At 47.5% G+C, this 11173-nt stretch overlaps 1 pseudogene; it reads right to left on the bottom strand.

The window, feature by feature from the left end:
• LOC119281644 overlaps positions 1–8837 on the bottom strand; it is an 86812-nt pseudogene extending 77975 nt beyond the window's left edge.
• Positions 8838–11173: the final 2336 nt, after the last annotated feature.

Genomic DNA, 11173 nt, shown 5'->3' with positions numbered 1-11173 from the left:
ATTCTCCTCGGGTTGGACCGGTAAGCCATCATTCGTGACCAAGATGGACCCGGAAGCCGTACGTAGGAGGCGTGATCAAGACTGTCTCCCCCGAAGACTTGCCGTATACTCCAAGATCTCTGCCGCCGCCTAGCTCATAGCTATCGCCTTGTAACCCTAGATGCCCTTCCTGGCGTGTATGTAAGTCATAGGGTTTAGCCCGTAGAGGGGATATCAACGCAAAATCATTCACCTAACCCTAGAGGTAGACCACACATTACGATCTCGAGGTAGATCGACTATGTACTTGATACATCTCCATTGATATAAACAAGAGTAGGACGTAGGGTTTTACCTCCATCAAGAGGGCCTGAACATGGGTAAACATCGTCTCCGTCGTCCATATTACCCTAGATCCGAGATCCACAGCTCGAGACCCCCCCTACCCCGAGGTCTGCCGGTTTTAACACCGACACTGGTGCTTTCATTGAGAGTTCCGCTGTGCGATCACCAGAAGGATTGATGGCTCACCTGCAAATCAACTGCTCCAACGGCCTTGGGAGCGTTTTCGCCCCCGGCCAGCTTTTCGTCTTCGGCGGCATGGTCTTTTGCGCCGACTCGACAGGTCATCTGGCCTCGGCTGAGAACTACGCCCCAGGTCGAATCATGACCTTTGGTGGCCGCGAGTACACTACGGACTCCCGTGGTGAGCTCATCCTGTCGGGATGGGACATCGACCGAATTGAGGACTTATCTAGCGCCGGGGGCTCGACCCCGAAACGATCTCCGTCGCAGCACCGTGAGAGACTACCGACATGACCACCTCCGCCGATGCCCTTCCAATCTCTCGCCCGGATGCAGATCCGGGCCCCACTTCTACATCAGGTTGGACCTGACCTTAGCGCAGAATCTGGAAGAACTCCCGGATTCCCTTCGTACCGAGACCTCAGCGCGTCAAGTTACCAGGCGGGCACACTTGGAGTCAGCCCCACCTATAACTCAGTAATGAATCTGGAAGAGTTGTCCCACCTTAATGAGATGCTTGGCCGTATCCAAGCCATGTCCATCTCGGCCGACAAGACCTCGGTCTATGATCAGGTCGGACTTAAAGCCGACAATCAAGAAATTTACGTCCCACCCACCACCCACCTAGTCGCCACAATCGATGAATTAACCGACATATTAGACTACGGAGAGGCCTCAGACATGGATGAAGATGTGATGGCCTCGCAGAAGACACCTCGCCCCTTGTAAACACCAGCAGGTGGACTGCTACATCTACTTACGATGTGTACATGGTGGACACCCCCAATACCCCTCCGAGACGTCGCCGAAGGCGAAGACGAGGAAACAATGGGGTGCCTAACGGCAATCATGCAACCGCCAATAATGGCGACATAGAAGCCGGCGACGCCGATAACCCCGCGGGAGACCATCAAGCTTCCCCAAGGCAAAATGACACATCAAACAGACATCTTGAAGATTCAGATCCCGACGACCTCTTTGAAGGGGCTGATGACAATTGTATGCCGGAGTCTGAGGAGGACGAAAGCCTCGGTATCGAGGACTTTGTCATTCCCAAAGACCCCTTCAAACAAGAGCGCTTCCAACGTCGCATCACTGCGACGTCCAGAAAGATGAAACGCAAGCAGCGACAACTGAAGGTCAACATTGATGCACTAAACAAAAAGTGGGTCGAAGTGCTCTCCGCCGAGCAAGACATGGAAGACCGATGTCGCAGCGTGCCGAAATCATACCCATGCAGGCGTCTCCTATCGGAGTTTGACGAGGTGCTCGCCGAGGATCATGTCCGACCCCCTAGAGGGCGGGACATGACAATGTGGGAAAACATCGACGAACGGCCACCTCCATGCTGTTATGGCAAGGATCATGTGGATTACTTAGACCTAACGATGTTCGATGTTGCATCGAAGGGACATGCGCCCACAGGGCTCGATGGCTATGATGCTTGGATGGACAGGAACGACCGTGCCCGAGATCAGGCATATTCACAGCTTTCACCCAACCTCCGACGAGATGCCCCTCGATTCCAAGGTCTGGCTCACCCGATCTGCTTCACATATAGGGTGATAGAACATCAATTCCCTGAAGGATTCAAGCCCATCAATATAGAATCATACGATGGCACCACCGATCGAGCAGTATGGATCGAGGATTTCCTTCTCCACATACACATGGCCAATGGAGATGATCTCCATGCCAAAAAATATCTCCCCCTCAAACTAAAGGGGACGGCAAGGCATTGGCTTAACAGCCTGCCCCCTCAATCTATTAGCAGCTGGGAAGCCCTCGAAGACGCCTTTAGAGCAAAGTTCTAGGGCACATACGTCCAGCCTTCGGATGTCGACGATCTCATTGTATCACCCAGCAGCCAGGCGAATCAGCCCAGTAGTTCTGGAACAGGTTCCTCACTAAAAAGAACCAAATCATAGACTGCTCTGAAGCCGAAGCCATCGTCGCATATAAAAACAATATCCGAGATGACTGGTTGGCCTGTCAGCTCGGTCAAGACAAGCTGAGGACTATGCCTGCTCTCACCTCGCTGATGACCCGCTTCTGTGCGGGAGAGGATAGTTGGCTCGCCCGCAGCTCCCACAACAGCGAGGCAGGCACCTCGAAAACACGCGAAGCCAACGGAAAGACCAAGAGCAATAAAAACAAGCATAGGTACAAGAATGGCGGAAGCGACACAGAGGATGTTGCGGTCAATGCAGGGTTCACAATACCTAAATTTGGACACAAAAATAAGCCCTTTAAAGGGAACAGAGACGAACCTAGCCACCTTGATAGACTCCTAGACTGCCCATGCGGAATCCACGATACTCAGGGTAAACCAGCAACCCACACCAACAAGAATTGATGGGTCTTTAAACAATCCGTCAAGGTCGCGGCAGAGGGTCCAAGTAAAACCCAAAACCACTGTGAAGACGAGGATGAACCTCGGCAGCCCAATAATGGAGGCCGAAAGAAGTTTCCTAATGAGGTAACAAAGGTCAACATGATCTATGTCACCCACATCCCTAAGAGGGAGAGGATGCGGGTGCTTCGGGACGTCTACGTGATGGAGCCAGTTGCCCCAAATTTCAACCCCGGGTCGGCTTGCCCTATCACCTTCGATAAGCATGACCATCCAACCATCATTAGGCATGGCGGATTAGCGGCACTCATCCTGGACCCAATTGTCAATGGTTACCATCTGACACAAGTCCTCATGGACTAAGGCAGCAACCTAAACCTCATCCACGAGGACACGGTTAGGAAGATGGACATCGACTCATCTCGAATGAAACCGAGCACTACAACCTTTAAAGGTGTCATCCCAGGCACAGAGGCCCGTTGCACGGGCACGGTCACCCTGGAAGTAGTCTTCGGCTCGCCCGAAAACTTTCAAAGCAAAGAATTAGTCTTCGACATCGTCCCCTTCTGAAGCGGTTATCACGCGCTTTTAGGGTGCACAACCTTCGCACACTTCAATGTTGTCCCGCATTATGCTTATCTGAAGCTTAAAATTCCAGGACCCAATGGCGTTATAACAGTCAATGGCAACACCGAGCGCTTGCTTCGAACTAAAGAGCGGACCGCGTCTTTTCACAGCCGAGGTGCAAGCATTCTAGGAGGCTGTCGGTGTCAAAACCGGAAGATCTCGGGTAGGGGGGGCCCAAGCTGTATGTCTGAGGATTGATGGTAACAATGATCAAAAGGACACAGTGTTTATCCAGGTTTGGGCCCTCTTAATGGAGGTAAAACCCTACTCCTGCTTGATTATATTCGATGAGTATAGGGGTTACAAGAGTTGATCTACCTAGAGATCATAATGGCTAAACCCTAGCTTGGCTAGCCTATCAATGTTATGATCCTGCCTTCGATCTAACCCTATGGTTTATATAGATACCGGAGGGGCTTACGGTTGTACACAGTTGGTTTAACAGAAAGGAAACAGTATATCCGGACACCTAAAACTGCCATCCATGTATACGGGAGTCCCCACACGACAATAGAGGTGGTATTCTTGTATCTTGACGGCCCATTAGCCCGACCCATATTAGATAGACCGGACGCCCGAGAATCCCTTAGTCTAGGACTCCCTCAGTAGCCCCTGAACTAGTCTTCAATGCCGACGTGTTCGGCGCGCAGATTGTCTTCGGCATTGCGAGGTGGGTTCCTTCAGCTTTCCTCCATAAATGTACTGTATTCGGCATTGCATAATTAACACAACCCTTAGCTGCGAAGGCAGGATATATGAAAAATAGGAACAGTGTCTTTGCTAACAACTTTTTTCGGCGAAGCGTCAGACTTGACCCTTCAGTGTTTTGAACCGTTTTCACACCTCGCGTTCCGCGTTTCAAGGCCAAGCCCCCTTGGCTCATCTTATCAAAATGGAGAACTGCCCACTTATTACCGGATTGCTCCGCAATAAGATTTGGGTAATCCAACCGTTTACGGCGCATGCCCATGTTGGGAACAGGCGAGTTTTAAGGCATAAGTGGGAGGATGGTTCGCATTTTTACTGCCTATAAGAGGGCAATGGATTTCTCCTCTCTTCCCCACGCCTTCCAATCTCCTCGGCCTTCCAATCACCCAAGATCTCAGTGCCCAAAAGAAAGTTTTCATCTTCCTCACCACCACCACCTCCTCCGACCATGGCCGGATCCGGTTCCAAGGGCAAGTGGGAGGCCTCCTCTGTCACGGAGAAGGAGATAAAGGATCTTAGGAGTGTGGGATACCTAGCCGCAACCATCGCGCACAGGCTCCCCACCAAGGGTCAGATCATCCCCACTCCAGAGCCCGGCGAAAGGGTCGTCTTCCTCCCCCATTTCCTTGGAGGGCTGGGATTTCCACTTCATCCCTTTGTCCAGGGACTCATGATCTATTACGGGATAGATTTCCATGATCTAGCCCCGAACTCTTTCCTCCACATTTGTAGGATTGGAAGTATGTCTAGAGGGGGGTGATTAGACTACTTGACCAATTAAAAACTTATCCTTTTCCCAATTTTAGTCTTTGGAAGATTTTAGCTATCTTAGCACAAGTCAAGCAATCTTCACACAATTCAAGCAAGCATGCAAAGAGTATATGAGCAGTGGAAAGTAAAGCATGCAACTTGCAAGAATGTAAAGGGGGAGGGTTTGGAGAATTCAAATGCAATTGGAGACACGGATGTTTTTGTCGTGGTTCTGATAGGTGGTGCTATCGTACATCCATGTTGATCGAGACTTCAACCCATGAAGGGTAACGGTTGCGCGAGTCCACGGAGGGCTCCACCCAAGAAGGGTCCACAAAGAAGCAACCTTGTCTATCCCACCATGGTCGTCGCCCACGAAGGACTTGCCTCACTAGCGGTAGATCTTCACGAAGTAGGCGATCTCCTTGCCCTTACAAACTCCTTGGTTCAACTCCACAATCTTGTCGGAGGCTCCCAAGTGACACCTAGCCAATCTAGGAGACACCACTCTCCAAGAAGTAACAAATGGTGTGTTGATGATGAACTCCTTGCTCTTGTGCTTCAAATGATAGTCTCCCCAACACTCAACTCTCTCTCACAGGATTTGGATTTGGTGGAAAGAAGATTTGAGTGGAAAGCAACTTGGGGAAGGCTAGAGATCAAGATTCATATGGTAGGAATGGAATATCTTGGCCTCAACACATGAGTAGGTGGTTCTCTCTCAGAAATCGTAAGTTGGAAGTGTAGGTTTGTTCTGATCGCTCTCTCCGCGAATGAAGAGGAGGTGGAGGGGTATATATAGCCTCCACATAAAATCTAACCATTACACATAATTTACCAATCTCGGTGGGACCGAATCAACAAACTCGGTTAGACCGATTTAGTAAACCTAGTGACCGTTAGGGTTTTCGGTGGGACCGACATGCAACTCGGTAGGACCGATATGGTTAGGGTTAGGGCATAACGTAATCTTGGTGAGACTGATTACACAAACTCGGTGATACCGATTTTGGTAATAAGCTAACCAAAGAGTTGGTCAGGTAAACTCGGTGGGACCTGTTCGCTCATTTCGGTGGGACCGAAATGTTATGAAAAGCAAACAGAGAGTTTACATTGCAATCTCGGTGGGACCGATCGATCATGTCGGTGGTACTGAAATGTTACGAAGGGAAACAGAGAGATTACAATCCCATCTCGGTGAGACCGAGATCCCTATCGGTGAGACCGATTTGCCTAGGTTTGTGGCAGTGGCTATGACATCTGAACTCGGTGGCGCCAGGTAGAAAGAATCGATGGGGCCGAGTTTGACTTTTGGTTTGGGTCATATGTGGATATGAGAAAGTAGTTGAGGGTTTTTGGAGCATATCACTAAGCATTGTGGAGCAAGAAACTCATTAAACAACACCTCATCCCTCCTTGATAGTATTGGCTTTTCCTATAGACTCAATGTGATCTTGGATCACTAAAATATAAAATGTAGAGTCGTGAGCTTTTGAGCTTGAGCCAGTCCTTTTATCCTTAGTATTTTGAGGGATCCACTTTCCTTATCCATGCCATGCCATTCATTGAGCTTTTCTTTAAATGTTCATCTTGGAACGATGTTAGCTCAATGAGCTATATGTTGTTAGGAATTACCAAAACCACCTAGGGATAGTTGCACTTTCAATCTACCCCTTTTTGGTAATTGATGACAACATATAGATAAAAGCTTCGACAAATAATAATAAGAGTGAAAAACATTATCGCTTTGAGAAGTATGTGATAAGCAAGAGCTCCCCCTAGATTTGTGCATAGTTTAAGATTTGCTTTGGACTGCAAATGCACAAAGAGTTAGGCTCATGGGTTACTCTTCCATGTCACATACATCTTGGTGGAGCGCTCAAAATAATAAAGATTGAATACATGCACTCATCACCAAGCAAAGTGAATGATCATATAGAGATAGATGGGATAATGTCATCCAACAAGCATAAATGTAGCATATGATCAAACACATGATCAACCAGGTATCACACAGACATAAAGTATCTCAAACAAGCAAATAAAGTTTAACCACCAAGGCAAGAGAGAACAAAAGCAAACTCTCTCTCTCTCGAACTCGAAGCCTATGATCTATACATTTTTCTCCCCCTTTGGCAACAAGTTACCAAAAAGTTCCTACAAAATGCATAGTACTATGTCGTCTCTCAGGCTTGGTCTTGATGTGGTGGTGTAGATATGACTCCAAGGACGAAAGCTTCAGTTGATGTGGATGGAGCTGGAGGTGTAGGTGCTGGAGATGGTTGCACTGGAGCTGTAGGAGCTGTAGCTGGTGCAGATGAAGTGGCTTTGGTGTCTGTCACTGGCACTGCAGCTGATCTCTGAGCTCTAGGCACTCTAGCAAAAGCATCAGTGGTTTTCTTGCCCTTCCTCTCCTGCATATCATCCTGAAGCTGCTCAACAACAGACTGGATCTCAGTTGCCTTCACATCCAAGTCATAGAACTTCTGCTCCATGATCCTCTCCAGGCTCTCCTGGTTTTGAGTCAAGGTGGCCAACCCTTTCTCAATCCTCAAAGTGGATGCAATCAAGTAGCCTAGTTGATCTTGTTTGCTCTTTAAAAAGTACTGAGATGCCTCTTCCATTGTTGGCATCTTGGTAGCCTTCTCTGTCCTTGCCTTCTCCTTCTTTGCTTGAGCATGCACAGAAGATGGTTCATCTTCATCCATAACCACTTGGTTGTCCTCAAAATCTGGAAAGATAGGCATGTGTTCCTTGTCCAATAGGTATGTGCCTGTGCCCATCTTGGAGTTAATCAGCTCTTGGATTTATGGGGCATACCCATAGCTTCTCTTCTGGTCAGCTGATGTCCTCTTGATAGTCTCAACTATGAGGCTCATGACCTTGAACTTTTGAGGCACATCAAATATGTGTAGCAGATTTATTGCATGGCCTCTGATCATGTTGTGATCTCTTGACTTGGGCAAGAGTGTGTGCCTAAGGATCCAGTTGATGGTTGGCAGTCTTGACAGAAGGAAATGTACAGATCCAAACTTGTGTGTCTCAACTGCAGCATCTGGGATCTCCTTGTACATATGTGCCATAGAATTGTGATCCTTCTTCTTCTTGGCATAGACATCCAAGTCATCTTCTTTCTCCTTTGGTGCATTGATCAGATTTGCCCATTCTTCAATTATAGACTGGTACCTTGTACCTTTAGACATCCATACTATCCTGCCATCTGGATAGAAGTGTGCTGTGGAGTAGAATTGCATTATGAGCTCATCATTCCACTTTGTGAACTTCTGTCCAACAAAGTCTGCAACTCCACAAGCACTAAAACTGTCATACACACCAGGATAGTGTTCCTCATTCTCCTTGATGTATTTCCAGTCCACCCACCTCATGTCACAAACTATAGGCTTCTTGCCCAGCAGCACAGTCTCATAGAATCCTGTTGTTCCTTAGTATGGAACCTGTAGTCAACAGCAGTCCTTCTCCTGATAGCATAAGGATCAGACAACCTCCACTATCTGAGTCCTGTATCCTTCCTCAGCTTCATGTTCTCAGCCATAGGATGAGCATCATTGTGGTCTGGAATCTTTGGCTTCAACTTCCTCAAGATATGCTCTTCATCTTCTGCTTCTTCAGCAGCAGCTTTAGGCACTGGGGCCTTGTTCTTTTCAGTAGCAGATATGTTTCTGGTATTCCTCTTAGGTGCAGTCTTGGGCTTGGAGGCAGCTTTGGGTGCTTCTTTGGGCTTTGATGATGTAGCCCCTGACCTAATAGCATCACCCATAAGCTTTTGAGCCTTGGGTGCTGGTGCAACAGCCTCTTCTTCCTCTTCCTCTTCCATCATGGAAGGTTGTCCAACAACTCTGGCCATGGTCTTCTTGACCCCTTCCTTCCTCTTCTTCCCTTCTGCAGCAGCCTCTTTGGGATCAGATTTCTCAGGTACTTGAGTAGAGGCTCTAGCTTTAGACATGGGAGTCCTCTTTGCAGGCACTTTGGTCTTCATACCAGGCTTAGTGGTTGCAGCTGTGCCATATTCCTTTTTGAGCACTTTCTTCTTGGAAGTGGCCTCATCCTCAACTGCCACATAGTCTTCATCCTCAGATTATGAGGTTTTCTTCTTTCTGGCCCTGGTGGCAGCTTTGGGCAAGTTGCTTGGGGTGCTCCTACTGCCATCATCTGAGGTGCTAGAGGGACTAGTGCCCTCACTCATGTGAATCTGCTCCTCTGACTGGTTCTGGCTGTCACTTTGATCAGACATATTGCAAACACTGACTGCAGACCCTGTGAGTAGATATAGATGAGATAGAGTGGATGAGCATCACAAAATACAGAGGTTTTTGCAAAAGAATGATTCAAAAACTTAGTTTTAGTTTTTCACAAAAAGCATTTTGGATCAACCGATTTGCAAACTCGGTGATACCGAAGCAGCTTTTGGAACCTAAACTAGTGAACTCGGTCAGACCGAGTCACAGTTTGGTGGCACCGAGACTGCTAGGGTTTCACAAAGTCCTGAACTCGGTCACACCGATTTGCAATTCTCGGTCAGACCGAGAATCACTTGTGCAATGGCCTTAGCCAAATCGGTGGAACCGAGTTCTACAACTCGGTGGGTCCGAGATTGTTTTGGCGGAAACCTAACCCTAAATTTCCAATTCACTTCTAATCTATGGATTGTTTTGACTGGATAGAATTGTTTCAATCATGGCAAGAATCATGATGAACATAATGTGCTAGGAATCGGACGGGGATAGCACTGTGATCGAGTCCATACCCTAGCTTGGCGATGAACTCGCTACGGCGGCAACAGCGAGGTTGAAATCCATTGACGGCGGCGGAGACCGGCGAGTGGAGGCGGCTGGCGACGAGGAGGACGATCCGGAGACCCTGGAGGCAGAGCGAGCTATGCGCGAGCGAAGGGGTTTGGAGAAAGTTCCCAAATTTTTCCCGTGAGTATATATAGCCCGACCCTGTCGGTGTGACCGAGTGGAACAACTCGGTGGCACCAAGATGCATAACTGTTCACAGTTACAGCAACTCGGTGTGATCGAAATGTTCAAATCGGTTGCACCAAGATTAAAAACCTAGATCGACTTAGTGATCTCGGTATGACCGAAATGGAAGAATCGGTCAGACCGAAACGCACAAAGAAGTTTTGGAAGTTTAAGTCTATGACGGATCGGGGACTCCGAGTGCTCCTCACATAGAGTGGTTCGAATCTGACTTGATCAAATTTTGTGATGTAGCATGAATAGAGTTTGAGACAAGAAAAGCATAGATAGCTAGAGAAGGTTCTTAGGCATTCTTGTTCATCCACTTGACAAAAGAAAAAGAAACCAGTCAATCAAAGCAACAAGTGGATGTCCTCGAATGAGTTAAATATGCAACCAACATGCTCACGCAATAAAATGGCAAATGAAATATGTGGCAAAGCATGCACAACCAATTCTAGCATTTATCAAACAATTGGCAATGACTAGGTCAACTATATATGAGTATATTGACTTAGGAGTCAAATGAGGACATTTGATCATAGGTCATACTCATCGTTTAAGCTCAAGTGGGGTTACCACTTTTACATAATGCATTGATGTGTTCACACCATTAGAGTTGCTTTGACTCAATTCTTAGAGTTAAGCTCCCCCTAGATGTGAGATCCCCACTTAGAGGGATGAACTAACCTTGGGTTTTGTCGATGATGACTTCATGTAGGTGTTGAAGATGTGGATGCTCAATGTTGATGAAGATCATTTGGAGCAATCCTTTGGAGTGACTTGCACTTTCAATACCTACACGGGTTAGTCCCACAAGGAACAAACAAGGATATCCATAGACATAGAGTGATGTACACACAAGATGATGTCCATGAACGCATTAGGTTACCTTGTCCCTTGTCTTACCAACAAGAGGGTTTGTGACTCCTTGAACTAGTGCAAGATGTGGAATTTGATTGCACTTGTTGTTGCCAAAATGATATGAGTGAAGTATGTTGGCGGAGTCACCCTCAAGAACTCTCTAGTTCTTCTTCTTTGGGATCCACATCATCTTGATGGGAATCCTTGGAGTTGTAGTCATACTTGATGAAGTAGAACTTGACGTTGTCTTGGGAACCCACTTGACCAAGGCCTTAGGAGCTTCTTCAAATGCATCAATCTCCTCTTGAAGCTTGTCCTTGCCTTTTTACTTGTGGTCTTGTCGTGGAAGATCATCTTGAGCTTGTGTCCCCTTGAAAGAAGTAGG

This window comes from Triticum dicoccoides, chromosome 3B (assembly GCF_002162155.2).
Source record: "Triticum dicoccoides isolate Atlit2015 ecotype Zavitan chromosome 3B, WEW_v2.0, whole genome shotgun sequence".
Classification (NCBI taxonomy): domain Eukaryota; kingdom Viridiplantae; phylum Streptophyta; class Magnoliopsida; order Poales; family Poaceae; genus Triticum; species Triticum dicoccoides.
The sequence above is the reverse complement of the archived record's forward strand: the minus strand, read 5'-3'. Positions and strand labels throughout refer to the sequence as shown.